This window comes from Humulus lupulus, chromosome 2 (genome assembly GCF_963169125.1).
Source record: "Humulus lupulus chromosome 2, drHumLupu1.1, whole genome shotgun sequence".
Classification (NCBI taxonomy): Eukaryota; Viridiplantae; Streptophyta; class Magnoliopsida; order Rosales; family Cannabaceae; genus Humulus; species Humulus lupulus.
This window is the reverse complement of record NC_084794.1, coordinates 261943498-261964156: the sequence shown is the minus strand read 5'-3', so window position 1 is coordinate 261964156 and position 20659 is coordinate 261943498.

Below are 20659 nucleotides of genomic sequence, written 5' to 3'. Positions count from 1 at the left end.
GATAGGGTGTTTGGCTAAGAGTGTATAAGATATTTTCTAGTTGTTTATTTTTCTATTATTATTTCTCTCTTGATGTATTGAACAAAGAAGCATGATGAGATAAACTTTGTTATTGAGTCCTATGAGTATTTCAGCCTAGGGTAGCTTTGTGCTTATGATTTTATGTATCAAAATTTTAGCATGGTACTTGTTTCATGACTTTACCATATAGAAGAGCATGTAGGCATTTGTGATTTAATGGAATGATTTCATGATATATGCTAAAAAAAATGAAATAGATTAGTTTCACATGTTTTGTTCTTTTCATTTCATTAGATTACCAATGATTTTATGTGACTACATACTTAAAGGAAAAAAATAAATAAATTGATAACATGCTTAAAGTATATGTGATTAGCAAGCATGTGTATCTAAGGGTGATTTTGATGCCACGATTGTAACGTCTCAAATTACCTAATAAGGATTAGAGCCTTGATTAGGGGACCAGGATGGCAAATTATGGAAATTATGTGATATATATGCGTTTCATTATATGATTATGTGAGTTATATTATAACTTGATATGCATGTTTTGGTGTATTAAATATGCATGTGAGCCCATTTCTGATTAAAAGGGAAATTTTCGTAATTTCGCTAGTTATGGATATATTTGGCATAAATGTGATATATATGTGTGAGACCACATTATTATGTAAATATATTTGGGTTACTCGGTCGAGACGATCATAGGGAGCAAGCTAGTGGGAAAGTCACAACGGGACCCATATTTGATTCGGTGTGAGTCAAGGGTATATTGGATATTTAGTACATTACTAGGTTATTGGGTAATGGGAATGATTATTTGATGATATATTGGGAGTTAGTGAGATCAGGAGGAAATTCTGGGAATTTTGACTATTTTACCCTCGGCGGCGTTTTTGGGACACCGAGCAATTGGATTTTCTTGAGGTTACTTAACCTCGAAGTAACCTGTCAAAAACACAAAAGAACATACAATACGTTCTCTCTCTCTCCTGTTCTCTTTTTGACACCCGTTCGCATTTTTGAAGGAACTCGAGCTTCAGGACTCGGATTCAAGTAAGGATCGAGTCATATTGATTTTAGGAAAGATTAGAAGCTTATTAGCTGGGGGATTTAGCGAGAAATGACACAATTAGAGGTAATTTAAGCTTTGAATTTCTAAGTTTCAGTTTCCTAAAGTTTCTTAAATTTTGAAATTGGATTTTTCGTTTTGAGGAGTTTTTGAATGATTTGAAGCTTGAGTTTTGATGGTTTTGTGCCATTGAGATGATCGAAAACTTTGTTTATGAGATTTGGGTATGTTTGGATAGGTTTTTGGAAGGATTTGAAAAGGAAAAAATGGAGTTCTTGGCTGTGTCCGTGGTTGGGCCGCGGCCCTTTTATTGTGTATTGCAGGCCAGGCTAAAAAAAAATAGGTTTTCGGCTGTTGGGGGAACTTTGGGCCGCTACCCCTTTTTGTCAGGTCGCAGCCCACGACGCAGACAGAGAGGGATTTAACCCTTGTTCTTGATCAGGCCGTGGCCTAGGATTTTGAGGCCGCAACCCAAAATGGCAGAAATGGCCAAAATGGGTTTTTAGTCATGGGAACTTAAACCTAAGGGCTTAGAATCGATCCTACTACCCAACTTGGTAGGATTCGATGTCTCGGAGGCTAGGACTCAGTCCGAAATCCTGTGTTTACTCGTTATTGACAGGATTCTATATCATGGTTGTGACTAGGTTATCACTCGGGGCTCGGAAACGGGATCGTGCTCGAGGGTCATTTATTGGTAACATGTGCTTGGACTAAAGGTAAGAAAACTGCACCCAGTATGTGATACATGTGATTATGGCATGGCCTAAATGTTGAATATAGAATTGAATAGAGCTTGAGTCTCTGTAAATGTGCATGATTATTATTATGCTTGTGATTCCGATTTGTTGAATAGGGCATGAACGCTTGAGTATGTGCATGATTATGATTATGCTTATGATTGTTGATTAAGCATGTTGAATGCTTTATATCTGGATATTTGGCATATGAATGCATGTTTGCATTATCTTATTAAGAAAGGCTTGACTTATTAGTCAAGGGCGGCAATAGCGCATTGTGCGTTGGTTGTTATGGTTATGCTTAACCAGGAGCGCATCATACGCTTGTCCGATCTATTGGTCGGGGAAAACTCAGCACAAGGTACGCTGGATCAGCTCCAAAGATGGTTATATAGAGGATAGGGTAATGGGGCCTGGGGTGACTTATTAGTCCCATATCCTAGCATTGACTTACTAGTCAAGGACGACATTAGCATGGTGAGTGCTAGTCGTAAAGCATTGGCTTATTAGTCAAGGACGGCATTAGCACGTGGAGTGCTGGTCAGCGCCAGGTACGCTTATACAGTGGATAGGGCTAAGGGACCCGTGGTGACTTATTAGTCCCATATCCTAGCATTGACTTATAAGTCAAGGACGGCATCAGCACGGTGAGTGCTAGTCGTAAACCATTAACTTATTAGTTAAGGACAACATTACCACGATGAGTGCTAGTCGTAAAGTATTGACTTATTAGTCAAGGACGACATTAGTGCAGTGGAGTGCTGGTTGTAAGGCATTGACTTATTAGTCAAGCATGGCAATAGCGTGGAACGCTAATCCATATGGATTAGTCTAACCAGGAGCGCATCATACGCTTGACCAACCTATGGGTCGAAGAAAACTAAAGTGCCAGGTACGCTAGGCCAGTTCCAAGGCTAATTATACAGAGGACAGGGCTAAGGGCCCCATGGTGACTCATTAGTCCCATATCCTAGGGTGTTAAGCCAGTATGATTCCATAATCATGTATTTTGGGCATTGGGCCTGATATGATTCATTGATCAATTATCTAGGGCAATTGGTCCCATATGACACTGTAGTCATTTATATGATTGGTAGGGCTGTGCAAAAAATTTTGCAACCCGCCCAACCTGAATAAACTGCTCAAACCAACTCGAAAAAACTGACAAAAAATGCAACCCGAAAAACCCGACCTTCATTTCAAATCACCCAATTATTATATTGGGCGGGTTGAAATTTTTGGCAACCCGCCCAATTAAGGATTTGCCTACTTTTTTTAATTTTATATTTATTTAATTATTAATTATACATACATAAAACTAAATTCAAATTATTTTTTTTTATAAAAGACCCTATATTTTAAAGTAACAATTATTTTGGTTACAAATACAAACTAAAAATAGAGAAAATAATAAAAAATATTAGTGAAAAAATGATTTTTTTTTTAAAAAAAAGTTTCGGCAGTTTGGGTGGGTTACGGGTTGAAAAGTACCAACCCGATTATAAGTTTGGGTCTGTCAAAAATTCACCCAACCCGCTCAAACCGACCAATGAACACCCCTAATGATTGGTATACATGCATGAGTAGGGTTATTACTGCAAGGCATGCTTGTTATGATTTGGATATTTGTTGTTAACTACTTATGTGCATGTTTAAGTTTTCTTGTTGAGCCTTGGCTCACTGATGCTATGTGGTGCAAGTAAAGGTAAAAGAAAGTTGAACCATCCTTGAGTTGGAGAGCTTATGTGATGATGTGTACACATGCGGCTACTCGACCACAACGGTCGAGGGTTTAAAAAGGAACTAGGGTCAAACCCTATTTTGCCACTTAGGTCGGTAGGTTGTAACTCGTTTATTTTAGTTAACCTTTTAAATTTATTTTGGGATCCCATGTATACAGTAAATGTTTTGGTGAAACGTTTGTATCTTTGACCAAAATTTTTAACCATAAACTATTAATCACGTTTAGTTACACGATTATGGCCAAATGAATCGTTTAGCGAGTTTAGCACTATTTAAAATATACAGTGTAACTATCCCTGGGTAGTAGGGTGTTACAACGATGGCATTGTATTTATAAATGTGAATTTTAAGCAAGTTTTGAATAATTCCGAATGCCATGATTTTATGTGATTAGGTGTTCTAGAAAGGGAATTAAAATAATTTACATTTTGATTTTTAATTTATAAAAGTGTTATTTCTTATTTTGTGGTTGGAATAGAAAGCATGTTAGGAGTTGATTCAGGATGAAAAGTGATGCATGAAAATGGATTATTTATGTATTGAATTTGGCTTTATAAGTTAGGCCAACATTATGTTGATTGGAAATTGGTTAATTATTTTGGTGATATTATTTCTAAAATAATTATGGATATTAAACAAGTTTGTGTATATATATATATATATTGCCATGTTTAGAATAAAAGTTTGGTATCCATTGCCTAATGTTGATTTCGGCCATGATTAGTTTATGTGATTGGGTTAGATTTTTGGGTCAAGGCTTTGTGCATGATTTCAAATGAATTTTAAGATGTCAAAATGGTAGCAAGCACGCTAGGGAAATCAATGAGTAATTAATTGGGTGTTAATGATGCTTGCTGAGATTTTTGAAAAGTTGTTAAGAAATGAGTGAATAGCATCATGAACTTTGGCATAGTTTTCAAGAATGGTCCCAAGTATATATGTTACATGCAAATGCATTTTTACACATAATTATGTGTTAATTGAGTAAGTTTAAGGTCTTTGATTGAATACCTTTAAGGTTGATAAGTGTATCGACATTGTTTTCCATGATTTTATGTGTGACATACAAGCATGATTTTGTGTATGAGTTATGCTTGAATCTAGAAAGTGGTGCAACTTGTTTTTGAGATAGATGCCACATGTACATGGCCCATGCACACGTGGAGTATGCTTTGACACGTTCATGTGTGTTTTACATGATATTAAAACAAGTGTTTTGGCTATTATTCTAGGCTCGTTGTGAAGTTTTCCCACTCTTGTTTTTGCTTGGACTTAAGGTAAGGAATTTAGTGAGATTTCTCTGCAATATTATTCTGAATGTTTGAAAGTAAAACAGGTACCTTATGTGGTAAGATAATACAAGTATTATGATTGATCTGTTGAATGATTGTATGCAAGAGAACAATGTTGCTAGCATTATCTACACGACACAACAAATGAGTTACTAATGTATGACGTAACTCACATGGCAGACGTGGCATAGACCCGCAAGTGGGGACATGAGGATCAGTTTTCCAGGGTTGTTTCCTCACAAAATTGTACTTTATTTGTTTGTGTAATTAATTTCAGATAAAGTATTTAGTAATGGAATGACGATGTGTTATATTTCATCAAAGATATGATGGTAGTGTAGAAATGTTGTATTTTTCTGTTGATTGTATCTATTTGTACTTCCTTACTGGACTTTTATCTCACCCTTTACTTTCCCCTTTCAGATAGGTGTTAGGTTACTTGTGTGGCGCGCATGGTGAACTAGGAGTTTTCATTGTCATAAGTATGTATGCTGCGAGGTGCCAATGGACGGGGACGATCTAGAAACGCCATAGAATAATGATCAGTCTATCTTTTTATTTATTTTCAAACTCAATGGGTTGTATTTATTTTCTACAAATCTGCATAAAGACATTTTGTTTTGTTTTTAAATATTTGGGCCCATATTGCATTATTTTAATAAGGCTTCAGTTAACTTTTGGACTATTATTGGCATTTTTCTATATAAGTATCAAAAGTGGAATTTTCATAAAGTTAGATAAGTATGGTATTTTACAGACATCCATTTGATGAACATATAAGTTGTACATTGATGATAAGACAAACAACATTCTACTGAAGTTGTCCTTGCCACCAATGCATAGGTGTCAAAATATTATATGCCTTCATTTTGTATAAACCCTTTAGCCACCAACCTTGCTTTAAAGGCTTGGATGGTCTCATTGGTATGATATTTTATTCGAAATACCCACTTAAAATTAATTGGTTTTGATTCTTGTGGTAGATCAACAATTTTCCAAGTGTGGTTATATAAAATTGAATGTATCTCATCATTGATTGCCTCCTTCCAAAATAAGGAGTCTCTTGAGGACAACTTTCTGGAAGGTTTTAGGATCATCCTCTACTTAAAGAACCATTGGATACTTCCAAGTGTCTCCTTTGTGACTACCCTCTACTAAGTAAAGTATATCCACTTGTGAGCACTTATCTTGTAATCCTACCTCTTTATGCCTTTGGCTTCTTCTAGGCAATAATGGTTGCTCTACAACCCTTGAAGGCAACTGTAACGTCCCAAATTTGCTAATAAGACTTAGTGTCTTGATTAGCGTACTAGGAGGACAATAATTGATTTAATTATGTTATTACGTGGATTAAATGATTATGTGATTAGAAATGCATGTTTAGGTGGATTAAATATACATGTGGGCCCATTTTGGTTAATATGGGCATATTTGTAATTTTGGCCAGTTGAGAGCATAAATGTAAATTATATGTGTGTTGTGCTTGAGACCACGAGATTATGGAGATTTATTTTTGATGTGTGATATGAGAATGTTCTAGGGAGCGGAGTAGTGAAATAGTCACCACAGGGTCGAATACTCGGCTCGGAGTGAGCCTATAGGTATTTTGGGAATGTAGCACGTGTTCGAAGTTACCGGGTGACAGGTAGTGATTTAGTGATTATTTGGAGTATGTCAGGATTAAATGGGGGATTTATAGGAATATTTGAGGAATTAGTAGGAATCTGGTAAAAGATGATTTTGCCCTTGGTGATATTAGAAGGTTAGGATTGATCTTAAGGGGTAATTTGGTCAATTTGGAGGCTGGGAATAGACTTGAATTGGTTTAAGCACTAGAACTCACTAGAAATCAAAAGATAAACATGACACCTCTCTCTCTCTCTCTCGACACTCTTTCCATTTCTTGGTGGCTTAGAGGATTTTGGGAAAATTTGAAGGAAAAGCTCATAATTTGGGGCTGGAAGTTGAGGATTTGAAGCTAGAGGTGTTGGAGATCTAGCTTAAGGTCGAAATCATCATTGAGGTAAGGTTTAGAACAAGTTTCCTTAATGAATTTTTTGGTATACTTTAAGTGTTTTGGGGTTTTGAACTCAAGTGTTTAAGCTTAAGTTGCGGTGAGATCTTAGTTAAGATTTTGGGGTGCTTATACCAGTTATGTTGCTTGGATATGAATTCTAGACTGAATTCTAGGTTTAAGATTTGAATTTGGTGAATTTTAGGGAGTTTAGTTCATAAAAATGCATGAGGATTTCTGGGTTTTGGGCTCGAGCCGCGGCCATATTCTTCAAGCGCCGCGACCCGTGTGTGCGAAGAGGCCTGAGAAGCCTCTGTTTTTGCCTAGGTGCCACGGCTCAGGCAGGGCGCGCCGCGTCCCATGTTCCCCAGATGAGAAAGCCAAGGTTCTCTAACTTGCAGCGAGTCGTGGCTCAAATCAGAGAAAATGACCAAAATATAGTTTTAAGCTTGGGAACCCAAATCTAAGGGCTCGGGAAACATTCTACTACCCAGTTTAGTAGAATTCGAGCTCCTGAAGGCTAGAATATTAATCTGAAGTTCCTATTTGGTTAGGGCTTAATAGATGTATATTTATTGATGCGACGTGACTAGGTTTTACGTCAAGGCTCAGGTTTAGGGGATTGTGCTCGGGATTGCGTTAATCAGCCAACTTGGGACACATGTAAGAAAATTGTTTGTGCCCGTAGAGCAGGGATTATCTGTGTTCAATGCTTTATGTGAATGTTATGACTTGATATGCCATGTTTGTATGATTGTGAATGAACAGCGAAGGCCGGAAACGGCAAGGGCTGGGAACAGCGAAGGTCGGAGACGACAAAGCTTGGGATCAGCAATAAGCATGCTGAATGTAGGTCGCTAGGGCGAGACCCTCTAAGGGTGTGGTACTCACCCGCTCGGTGAAGACCGTGAACCCAGTGCCTGGTAAAGCACCTGGGTTGGCATAGGTCGCTATATGCTTAATCGGGTATCTATTTAAGCTGTTTATTACTAGATTGAATTGTGATATGCTTTGTGTTAAGTTTTCTTGCTAGGCCTTGACTCGCGGGTGTTCTATGGTTCAGGTAAGGGCAAGGGAAAGGTCGACCAACCATGCGTTGGAGAGCTTGGAGCGACGTGTACATGTTCGGCCTACCTAGCTGCCACGACCGAGGTTGTTTGAGGAACTCAACTTAGCTTGATTCAATTTTGACATTAAACTCCAAGTCTAATAGTCTATAGGCTTTACTATTTTAGGCATAGCTTACAAAGACACACCTTACGCTCTAGGACCCAAATTGGTCCTTTTAGATTCCGTGCTCTTGCAATAACCAAGGCACCCTCGCACTTTGAAGTACCCTAGATTGGGCCTCTTTCCTTTCTATATCTCATATGGTGAAAATTGATTATTCTTTAGAGTAATATGGTTTAGAATATGACAAGTGGATAGCAATGCTTCTCTCTATAATGCAAACCTCAAATTTCATGTAAAAGCGTAATGTTTATCATTTCTACAAATATTCTATTTTTTTTCTCCGCTATACCATTTTGTTGGGGTGTATAAGAGGTTGTACATTCATGAATTATACCATGCATTTCACAAAATAAGTTGAATTCATGGAAAAGTATTCACCATCCCTATTACTTCTTATTATTTTAATTTTCTTTTCCAATTGATTTTCAACCTCCACTTTATAGATTTTAAACATGCTAAAAGCTTCATCCTTATTCTTAAGCAAGTAAACATATGTGAATTTGGAACCATCATCAATAAAGGCAATAAAATACCGATGTCCACCTCTAGTTATTATTACATTTAATTCACATAAATCATTATGTATTAAATCTAACAAATTAGTTTCACTTTCAATACTAGGATAAGGTTTCTTAGTCATTTTTCATTTAACACATAATTCACATTTATCATGTTCAACATCATCACATTCAATTAAGTCACATTTAATAACTCTTTTAATTGTACTATAATCTATATGAGCAATTCTATTATGCCACAAGGTAATAGAATTTAAGTCAAGCATATAAAATGAAGATGTAGAATTATTATTGTCAAATTTAGAGGCTCCATTTGGCAAAGCTTTTGCTTATAGCTAAAGCATAAGATAAGTATAAGCTTTAGCTTATTTTTTCAGTTTTGATAACTATTATAAAAGATATTTTTTTAATAAAAAGTTATTTTTAAAGTGTTTGGATGTTAATTAAAAAATATCCTATATGAGTAAATTAGGAATAATAAAATTATTCTAATTTAAAAAACAACTTCTCAAAAAGGTCTTTTAAAAAAAGCTAGGAATCCTAGCTTCTCTAAAAAGACATTTTAAATTAAAAAAAAAACTCTTTATTTTTTACTCATACACTCTCAAAAGTGTTTTTTTTTTAATCCTAGAAGCTAAAAGCAACTTAAAATAAGCTTAGCCAAACAGGGCCAGAGTCTAGAACATACAATGTGATCATGCCATCACAAACATACCATTTTCCCACAAAGTAATTTCTCTTGAACAAAATTAGCTTACCAAGCTCAAATATCGCTTTGATGCCTGGTTTGCTCAACAAGTTTCTGTTGGGAATTGTGCTCTGAAAGCATATGTAGTAGACATTATTTTAAGAAATAAATAAATTAATTAATTTTTTATGCATATATTTTATGGACTATATTATTCTATGATAATATTATGTAAATATCAGAAAAATTCCTAAGTTCATATATGTGATCTCAAACACGTATTGATACGGGAGGATTGCGTTTGAGATAAATGAACTTGAATAGTTCGCAGTAAAATAAAGTTATGGAATCTTTAGATTAATTACTGCAAGTACGGTCCACTAGTATTATCAATACATGTGATCTAGATCCAGATCACTAGTGTAGTAGGACACTTTAGTGGATGTACTTTATATATTAGAGAATATATAGAACTGTACCAGATATGTTTATTAATACTTAGTTAAATATCGTTTCGAATTATTAATTAAATATATCAACTAATGATCATATACAAATATATATTAATCCTGAAGTTACTATGAACTCCTATTTATGTTATATGAGTTCTTTGATTCACTCGTTAAGGTCTGTCAGAATGATCAGGCTATAAACTTTTGTTTTGGGAACTTATTAATGTAAATGGCTGGGGACATAGTATACAGATATGGAATCTATATCTTCTCGTAAGAGATTGAATAATGGTTCTCTTAAGGGGTGATTTTGGGACTGAAAGGTCATTGAGCTCAAATTCATAATTTAGTTATGAATTAACCTTCACTAGTAAAGTCAATGGTACTTAATGAAACAAGATATAATTAAAATAGTAAAACGGTAATTTTATTCATGATTAATTATGAACCATTATTAGAGGGTTAATTTGTATGTAATGATTATATCTATGGACGTTTTATTTTATAAAAGTAAATGAAATCTCTATAATTACAAGAGCGCAGTCTCATATTTATATTGGAATAATCACGAAATTAATAAATTAAGATTATTTAATTAAAGAGTTTAATTAATAATCTAAAATTTATTGGAACTTGGAATTATAGGTCCATAGGCCCCTACAGCGGCTCTATCAACACTATTCAAGGCAAGAATTGATATAAAGAGAAAAATGGTTGAAAGACATATTTAAGAAGAAATTTGTTTTTTGGGCCAAATATGCAATTATCTGATAATAGTGATTAATTAATTAATTACAAATTAGTTGTAATTAACAAAATTAATTAATATTTAATTATTTTGTAATTTTTGAAATTATATTAAATAATTAAATTAATTTTCGAAATTATATTAAATAATTAATTAATTATAATTTTCAAAATTATAATAAAATTAAATATTTAATTTCAAAATTATTATTGGTTTTAATTAATTGATATAATTAATTAAATATTTTTATTTGAGTGAGAGATAATAATCTGATAAGTTCAAATTAGGTTTGAATTTAAGAGATTGATATTTATTCAAATAATTAATTATATTTGATAATTAGTTAAAAAAATATTTAATTCAAATTTGAATTAGTTATCAGGTTGTTAGATTTTTATCTTACAAAGTAGTTTAAATAAATAATTAAATAAAAATAGAAAAATCAAATATCCCTATAGGGTGGTACACGACTAAACACAGTCCATGGACTGTGTGGACTGTGTGTGGCGTGTACTGCATAATTTTCAGGGATAGATTTTTCAATTTTATTTATTTAATTAATGGTAAATTCAAAAATTAGTTTTTGGATATTTATTAATAAGATAATTAATTAATTAAAAGATAAAATGTAAATTGCTTACATATTTATTTTTTGAATTTAAATATTTATATTTAAGTTAGACTTATCAGAAAATAAAAAGACAGTCATTCGCTCTGTGAAAAAGAACGATACTTTTCTATCTCTCCCTGAAAAGATACAGAACCAATTTCAAGTCTTATTCTCTTGATCTCATGTGTTCAGTACATCAAGTAAAATCAGAAATTAACCATCCTTTATTCTCTAAGTGCCCACACACTTTTTGAGGTGTAGAGAATGTAGTGTAAGATCTTGGTGTGAACACCTGGGAGTAGCTTGGATGAGAAGTTCGTTCAAATTACAAAAAGATAACAATGACACTTGATAGACATCAAGATGTATGTTTTCTATTTACTTGCTTATGATCAATGTATGTATATTAATGGATCCGCATATTTAAAGGTAGTTTAAATATGTTACAAAATTTGTGTTCTACACTGGGTCAACCCACCACCATTCCGCTGCGTATTAGGAAACTCGTTCCTAACAGTTTCCACTTACAATGTTTCTACTCATATCTGAAACATACAACACATTTGAAAGAAGGACTTTCTTTCCGGATGTGAAGAAGAGATCTAAATTGCCCTTGCCCATCTCTTTGGATCTTGCTCAATCCCTATTTGGATTTCATGACCATCCTTGGTTTCTTTAAAAGCCTTGAAAATGTCTCTATCATAAGTTACATGAATGGTGACAAAAGTGTCATATCATCATCCTTGCACTTTGCCTTGGATGACATTCACCTCACTCAAGGTTGCAATCAACTCCTCTTCGGTTGTGTTGACCTTGGATCCAAAGTTGGTGGATTTCAAGAATTTGCATTCCTTAGCTAAGTGACCACTCTTGCCACAAACAAAACAAGATTCTTTGACACTCTTGAATTGCCCTTCATACTTCCTTGGGGCTCGGTAATTGTCCTTCTTTGATTGAGGCTTTTTATGAGCTTTCCCCTTTGATTGAGAGGGTTTCTCGATGGCATTTTCCTTGGATGTCCCTCCATTGGACTCTTCCATACACTTGTCTCTAGAACAAGACTCATCTTCAATCCTTAGGTGCTTTAGGATTTCCTCCAAGGATATCTCCTCATTCTTATGGAGAATCTTCTTTCTATAGCCTCTCCAAGATGAAGGCAACTTGGCTATAGAATCTTCTTTCTATAGTACCTACTACAAAGGACCATGGCAAGGTTATCTTTAGAGTAGAATTTTTTTTCACCATAACTTGTAATTCATGCACTTAAGGAAGTAGGGGTTCAAATTTTTTTTTCTATGTATTGAGTTATAATGAATTTCTTAGTACCTTCTTCTTTGGCTTTGTATTTCTTCTCTAGTTCCTCCCAAATTTTATTTGTCGATGTAGTGTTGGTGTAGAGATCATAAAGGCGATCCAATAGAGCATTAAGGATGCGACCACAACATATGAGTTGATCTTCTTCACATTTCTTCCTCTCCTTGATAACTTATCAAGAATCATTATCCTTGGGTGACTTAAAGCATTCAAATCTTTGTCCAAAATGTAATAGACTTTCAAAGTTGTGAGGAGAAACTTGATTTTGTCTTGCCAATGAACAAAGTTAGAGCCATCAAAGCGATCTCGCCTCACTAGATCTTGTGACATGAACTTGAGGGCTGAGATTGAATAACTTTCTTCCATGGTGTTTGGGGTTAGAGTTTTAAAAATCTAGAACCCTAAGTATAAACAAATTAGGAATAGAAAATTCTAGGGTTCGGGAATAAATATTTTTCATTGTTGAGATTATGGCTTATTAACACAAATAGAATATTGTAATTCAAGAAATTAAACCCATGATGACAATGTCCACAATGGAAGAAAAACACAAATTAGATCAAGAGAAAGAGGGGACCTTTGTAGAGAGAAACCCTAGTTACATAAAATCATAAAAACTATGATTTTATGTAAATTAATGGAAATGACAAAAAGGCTTGACACAAATTGAATTGTTGTCCAAAAATCTCTATTCTTAGCCTCTCATAAGAGATTGCTTGAAGCTACTACAAGTTGGAATGAGATTGAGATTTATAAGCTTTGATCTTCAAACAAGTCAAGCTTTCTTGATGAAGATCTTGGAGAAACTAAAAATCTTTGTGAGTGAGTGAGAGAGAGAGGGAGGGTTTTAGAGAGAGAGTGGAGAGTGATAAATTCACCAAAACCTCAAATGAACCCCTTAAATAGTGTAGGAACCATTATTAATGTTAACTAATGAGATTAGAACATTTTGAAAAAAGTTTTGGAGCCAAAAATACGTAACTATACAGCTCTGTACGGACGACCCACGTGATGTATCTCCTACACATAGGAAATGCATCGCCTGTTGGGGTTTTTGCAAACCGTACAATGCATCGCCTCCAACAAGCGACAAAACGTAGATGCCTCTATAATGTCACTCCGTACATCACCCCAAAACATCTCCAAATGCCTCCAAACTTTTTGGGGTACTCTTATATACTCCAAAGAAACACTTTGGATCCAAGAATATAATTTTTAGATGCCTACAACACAAGTTAACCCACTCATGTTGACTTTAGTGAAATCATTATGGTTTTTGCACCTCTTTGTGGTCAACCAATTTCACTATGTATTTAACAAATCCCAATAGTTGGTTCACATTCTTATTGTAGTCAATAATGCTCATGAAAGTTCAGGCTCTATTTTCATCCCAAATATTGTAGCTCGATCTTTGTTTATGCTTAGGTGTTGTTATAGTTCTGTCTCTGGTCAGTTAGTATTCATATAGATATTCCCTTTCATTTTCCATCATTAATTTCAGCTTCAGTTTCAGTCTGAATCTCAAGTGGGTCCACTTGAGTTGGTTCCACTTGAATTATATCTATTGTAACTGTTTCCTGTTATTTGATTCTTCTTAACTTGTGAAGCTCATGTGGGGATTTAATAAACAATTATCATCTAGCAGCTTGTTCTCATGCAAATCTGCCTCTCTCGTCTAATATACCTTTTATGTAAACAGTGGTGCACTTTGTGGTCGTTGCAACTTTCAAAGAAAGTTAAGTTGTTCACTTGGCTTGTTTGTCATGATACCATTCTTATAGCTACAGTCTTACAATCTCAACATTTGTTTGTCCTAGTTCTTGTTCTATAGTGGTTGGTGCCATGATGATTTGTTACATGCTTAGCTTTTTTATCTTTTTTTTTTGTTCAAGTTTTGAAGTTATGACTTACACTATCTAAATCAACAATAAATAATAGGGATAAGTTCAATAATACTAACCCTAGAGACTAATCAAGAATTACATGCATAGTATGAAGACAAATCTTGAAAATTCAAGATTAAAGCAAGATCTAGAAAATGATATAAAATTGAGAGTGAAATTACACCTCCTAGATAAATGGAATCCTCACATGAAATATAATAGAAATATCAAAAGTGAAAATACAAAATATAATGGGAAACTAAAAAAGAAAATCAAAATAATCTATCTCAAATAGTTATGGTTTTAGAGAAATATAACCTTTGAATTGAACAACCGAATCTTCAAATTTTGAGAACATCAAAAGGCTTATACACGAGGAGTATCGTTATCCAAAATATTTATTTCAAGCCTTCCCAAAATTTCTTGAAGCTTAACCAAGATTGAATGAGATTTGAGATTTAACAAACCTTTGAAACTCACACAAGTCAAGCAATTCTTGGTGAGTTTCTTGGAGAAAATGAGTGCTCTTAGGGAGCTAAAGAGAAAAGGGTTAGAAAGAGTTGAAAAGTGTGATCAAGACTTTACAACTCTAAATGACCCATTTTATAGTGTAGGCACCGTCATTAGGCTTAATCAATAAGAACCAACCTTTTAAACACATCATTTTGGAGCCAAAATTAGACTTTCTCGGAAAGCCCTGAGTGACATGTCACCCAGTGATAGGCAACATGTCGTCTGTCCACTGTCTTGGTTTTGGCTTTAAGCCTTGTGGCGACATGTTGCCACCTAGGTTGCGAGATATGTCGCCTCTCCAGTGGCTAGTGTGCCCAAAATCACCCTTAAGCACCTCCAAATGATTCCAAACTTTTATGGTATGCTTAGATATCTCATTGCATCATTTTAGACCCATAAAAATCAATTATTAATGCCTACAAAAAAAAATCATATTTTTACTTCAACTCAAGTGAAAACCATTAAGTGTTTTGCACCATATTGTGCAAACAACTTAACCATTATATTTAACCATTCTCAGCAGTGGTCTAGTTTTGGGAGCATTGTAGCACAATTAATATATTGCAATCTCTACTTTTTATTCTATTTTCTACTCAATTATGTTATATTTTAATCTAGTAGCATTTGCGGAGAGCGTAACTAAAACAGACATGGTTCTGTTTTTTGTGATGTAGTTTTTCTTTATGAGTCTGTTAATCGATTTTATAAGGATTGACTAAGGGTACTGTAACGACCCGAATTTGCTAATAGGGCTTAGGGCCTTGATTAGTGTGCCTGGAGGGCAATAAATGGATTATTACGTTAATATATGAATTAATGTGAATGTATGATAATGATGCATATTTAGTTGAGTTAAATGTGCATGTGGGCCCCGTCTGGATATTAGGGGCATAAATGTGATAGATGTGATAAATGTGATAAATGCTATATATATGTGATATGTCTATGCAGCACGATCCGAGACAGTCTTGGGGAGCGGTTAGCCAGAAAGTCACAATAGGGTTGAGATTTAGACTCGGGGCGAGTCGAGGGGTAATTTGGGTACTAGATGTGTTATGGGATTATCGCGTTATGAAAATAAATATTTGGAGATATATTTGAGGATAGAATGTCTAGGAGGGAATATTGGGGAAATTTACCATTTTGCCCTCGGGGACGTTTTGGTACCCCGAGCCTTGAGGTAACCACATAGACATAAGTTGAATAAAACAAACCTTAGAATTATACAGAACACTCAGGAAACCGACTCACTCATTCTCTCTAAACAAGTGGATATCTTCTCTTTGGAGGCTTAAGGAGAAACTTGGAGGAATTAGCTAGAAGTTAGAGGAATTCAGCTGGGAAATCTTGGGAGCTAGGAGCTTGGGGATTAAGGATCAACTTCAGAGATTTAATTCAGCAAGGGGTAAGCTTTAATTATAAAGATTATGTTTAGAATTGCAGCTGGTTTGTTAGAGTTTGCATGTTAGTTAAGTTTGATTTGTTCTTGAGTGTTTTGGTTGAATTTGGAGCTAGACTCTGTTGGGTTTTGAAGTTGATTTCGTGATAGAAATTATTGTGGTGATAAACTAGGGCTGTTAGCTTAGTTTTGGGGAGGTTTGGTTTGAAGGAAATGCAGGAAAAAGGGTGAGAAATCTGGGTTTGGAGGTGAGGGCCGCGGCCCTAAGATGGGCGCGCCGCAGCCCGTGTGCGCGCGCGGCCATGGGAGGTCGAGAAGTTCATGCGCGCCGCGGTCCGTGTGGGTGTCAGTGAGGTGCTAGCCTCTGTTTCGAGGCTAGCCGCGACGCTTGTGGGTAGGGCCGCGGCTCTTAGTGCCAGTTTGTGTTATTAAGGGTGTTTAGGCTTGGGAACTCAATGGTTAAGGCTCGGGATGGATTTTATCACCCGGATTGATAGAATTTAAGGTCCCGGAGGTTAGGGTTATGGCTCAAAGTTATTTATTGGATTAGAACTTGATGGATGGATATTGTTAATGTGTTGTGACTAGGGTTTCGGCGAGGCTCAAGTTAGAGGATTGTGCTCGAGACATCGGTACTCAGAAAGCTTGGGACTTAGGTAAGAAAACCCTTGTTCCCATAGAGCTTGTATGCAAGGCTGAGCCCAATGTGTTTGAACTGCAGGGCGCAGCCCTTTGACTGAATTTGCTAGAATTCTGTACTTGCTTATTATGCTATGAATGCTATTATGTGAATGATCGGCAAGAGCCGGGAACAGTGTAGGCCGAGGTCGGCATGGGGGCCGGGAACGGCAAGGGCCAGGAATGGCATTGGGCACATTGAGTGCAAGGCCGAGTACGGCAAGGGGCCGGGAGCAGTGTTGAGCACGTGGAGTGCGAGTTGCCAGGGCGAGTCCCTAAAAGGATACTTGGGATATCCTCACGGTGTGGACCGCGAACCTAGGGCTTGGTAAACGCCTGGGACGGCTAGGCCGTATGTGTTTAGCCAATTGGTGGCCTGTTTATATGCTTGATATATGTGTTGCGTATGTTATCTGTTTGTGGGTTTTCTTGCTGGGCTTCGGCTCACAAATGCTTTGTGGTGCAGGTAAGGGTAAGGAGAAAGCCAACCGACCATGAGTGTAGCAGGCGTGAGGCGGCATGTACATGTTGGGCCAGCTTGGCTGCCACAGCCAGAGGATTTTGGGAGATAGTTGTAAATAAACTTAGATTTTGTCGTTTAGTCGACTTGGTTCGATTTATATGATGTAAATGTTTCTAGACTATATTTTGGGATCCCAGGTGTCAAACTTCTATGATTTTCAATGAAATGGAATTATTTCTAAAGTTTTTCCTCTGTTTATGGCTTAATTACACTATATATTCTAAAACCTCGATTAGCGAGTTGACTGCACGTCTTTAAACTCACTTAGTAACGGCTCTAAGGAAGTAGGGCGTTACAGGTACAACTTAAACATCCTAATTTTATCTCTCTATCTTGATTTTCTCAAGATGAATGTGGATGCATCAATTGATATAAAAGAATGACTAATTGGAATAGATGTTATTATTCGTAACTTTGATGGGTTTTCTTTAGGTTGCCTTCAAAGAAATTGATTGGTTTCTTCACTCTAAAGGAATCAGAAGTTTTGGTTCTTCCTTTCTGTTTACTTTAGATCTCGAAACTTGGTTTCTTACTTCCATCAACAATAGATATTACGATTATAGTAATTGTGTCTCTCTTTCACTTTGTGAGGTTATTTCACAGTAAAGTTATATTTTAGAAATATTAGATTATTGTAATGTATCTTTTCAGGTGTATGTCTCATTTATGTGTGTTACATATTCATAATATTAGATTATCATGATGTTGGATAAAACACTCAACAACAAGGCTTGCAAGAACAACACTCACACACACGATCACAAGACAAGAATTTATCCTGGTTCAATTCCGAAAAGAACCTACTTCCAGCTAAGCTCGTCCACACGAGTTCCTTCTCTAATCTCAATATAAAAAGGCTAATACAAAACCCAGCCAAGACAATGAGTTCTTGGCAACTCTCCTTTGTTCCTCACCACATAGCTCACTCAAGAATTACACAAAGTAAAGGCTCTCCGCTCTCTTACAGACGTGTTCTCTCTCAAGTAGAAAAATGATGATAACAAAAATTACAAGACTCACTGCCTAGCTCTATCACATATTTATACTGCCTTTTTGATACATTAATCACAGAAAAAATAACTAGCAATAACCAATTGCAAAAAATAAAATGACCGTTAGTATTGTTATTACAATGAGAATTAATATCCACAATTTCCACATTCATTCTCATGAGTAATAACAAGAAAATCTCAGTGTGGAGTCCTAACTCATTCAGACTGAATATCAACCTTTACCAACTTGCAGCAAGCTTAAGAGATGTGTAAGCTTATTGACAGTTAAAACCTTTGTTCCCAAATCTGCTGGATTCTCCTCTGTCGAGACTTTTTCTAGGTTGATCTCCCCATCTTCAATTTTGTCTCTAACCCAGTAAAGTCGAACATCTATATGCTTGGACTTCTCATGGTATACAGGGTTGCGGCACAAATGTATAGCAGACTGACTGTCTGAATAAACTACAACTTCTGTTCTTAGTAGCTTTAGTTCCCTTAGCATTCCCTGCAGCCAAATTGCCTCTTTGAAGGCTTCTGTTGCAGCTATAAATTCTGATTCAGTAGTAGATAAAGCCACTACTGATTGTAATTGGGATTTCCAACTCACACATCCATTGCATATAGTGAAAACATATGATGTTAAGGACTTCCTGTTGTCTCTATTGGCTGCATAATCTAAGTCCACATATCCATTTAACATTATTTCTCCATTTTTCTTCTTGAAAATAAGACCAAACTCAGCTGTCCCTTTTATGTATCTAAGCAACCATTTCAGCTCTTCCCAATGTTGCAATCCGAGGTTTGCCATGAATCTACTTAACACACTTAATGCATGTGCCAAATCTGGTCTGGAGCTTACCATTAGGTACATCAGACATCCCAATGCCATTGCATACGATATATTGCTCATTTCTTCCCTTTCTTCCTCTGTCTTGGGCGACTGATCACTTGTGAGTAGAAAATGCCCAGCAAATGGCAATTTAACAGGTTTTGCATTAATCATATTGAACCTCTTGAGCACCTTTTCCACATAAAACCTTTGAGAAAGAATCAACACCCCAGCTGTCCTACTTCTTGTGATGTCAATTCCAAGAATCTTAGTTGCCTGCCCCATATCCTTCATCTTAAATTATGACTTCAACAAACCTTTCAGCACCTGAATCTTCCTTTTGTTTTTGCATATTAGCAACATGTCATCAACATATATTAGAAGAAATATAGGTTCATTATCAAGATCTTTATAATATAGGCATGTATCATATTTTGACTTCTCAAAACCAATTTTAATGGTAAAGTTGTCAAACCTCTTATTCCATTATCTTGATGATTGCTTTAGACCATATAAAGATTTTCTAAGTAAGCAAACCAATTCTTTTTCTGAACTTGCAACTTCAAAACCGATTGGTTGCTTCATATAAATGGTCTCTTCCAAATCTCCATTTAAAAAGGCTGTGGTGAAATCTAGTTGCTTAATATCCCAATCTAACTGTGTTGCTAACATCAACATAACTCGGATTGTCTTGTACTTTATTACTGGCGAAAATACTTCAGTATAATTCACTCCTTCAGTCTGTGTAAATCCCTTTGCCACTAGCCTTGCTTTATACCGAGGTGGTACATTTGGTGTAACTCCTTCCTTTAATTTATACACCCATTTGCAATCAACTATCTTGTTGTTTTCTGGTTTAGGCACAAGGTTCCATGTCTCATTTTCAGCTAATGAGTTTATTTCAGATCTCATTGCTTTTATCCACTCTTGTTTATCTAATATGTTGACTGCTTCCTCATAGCTTGTGGGATCATCTTCTTCTACTGTTCTTGCTGCCATTAGTGCGTATGCTATGATGTCTGCCTCGACATATCGAGTTGGTGGTCTAATGGTCCTCTTCGTTCTGTCCCTTGCTAGTTGATACTCTTGTAGTTGGCTTGTTCCACCTTGAGCTGAACTCTGATCTCTCTCACCTTCTCCAACATCCATCTCTGTTGGCTAGTATGTTTTTGTCTCATCAATTCTTTGTTCCACCTCAAGACCAACTTTCCCATTCTTTACTTTATCAGTATTTTTATCTAGCATAACATCACACTTTCCTTTTGTTAATAATGGGAAAATTTCCTCATCAAACAACACATCTCTACTAATAATAACTTTAGGTCCAGATCTGTCAAGTGACCACAACTTATAACCTTTTACTCCTTCTTGATATCTAAGCATAACACACTTCTGTG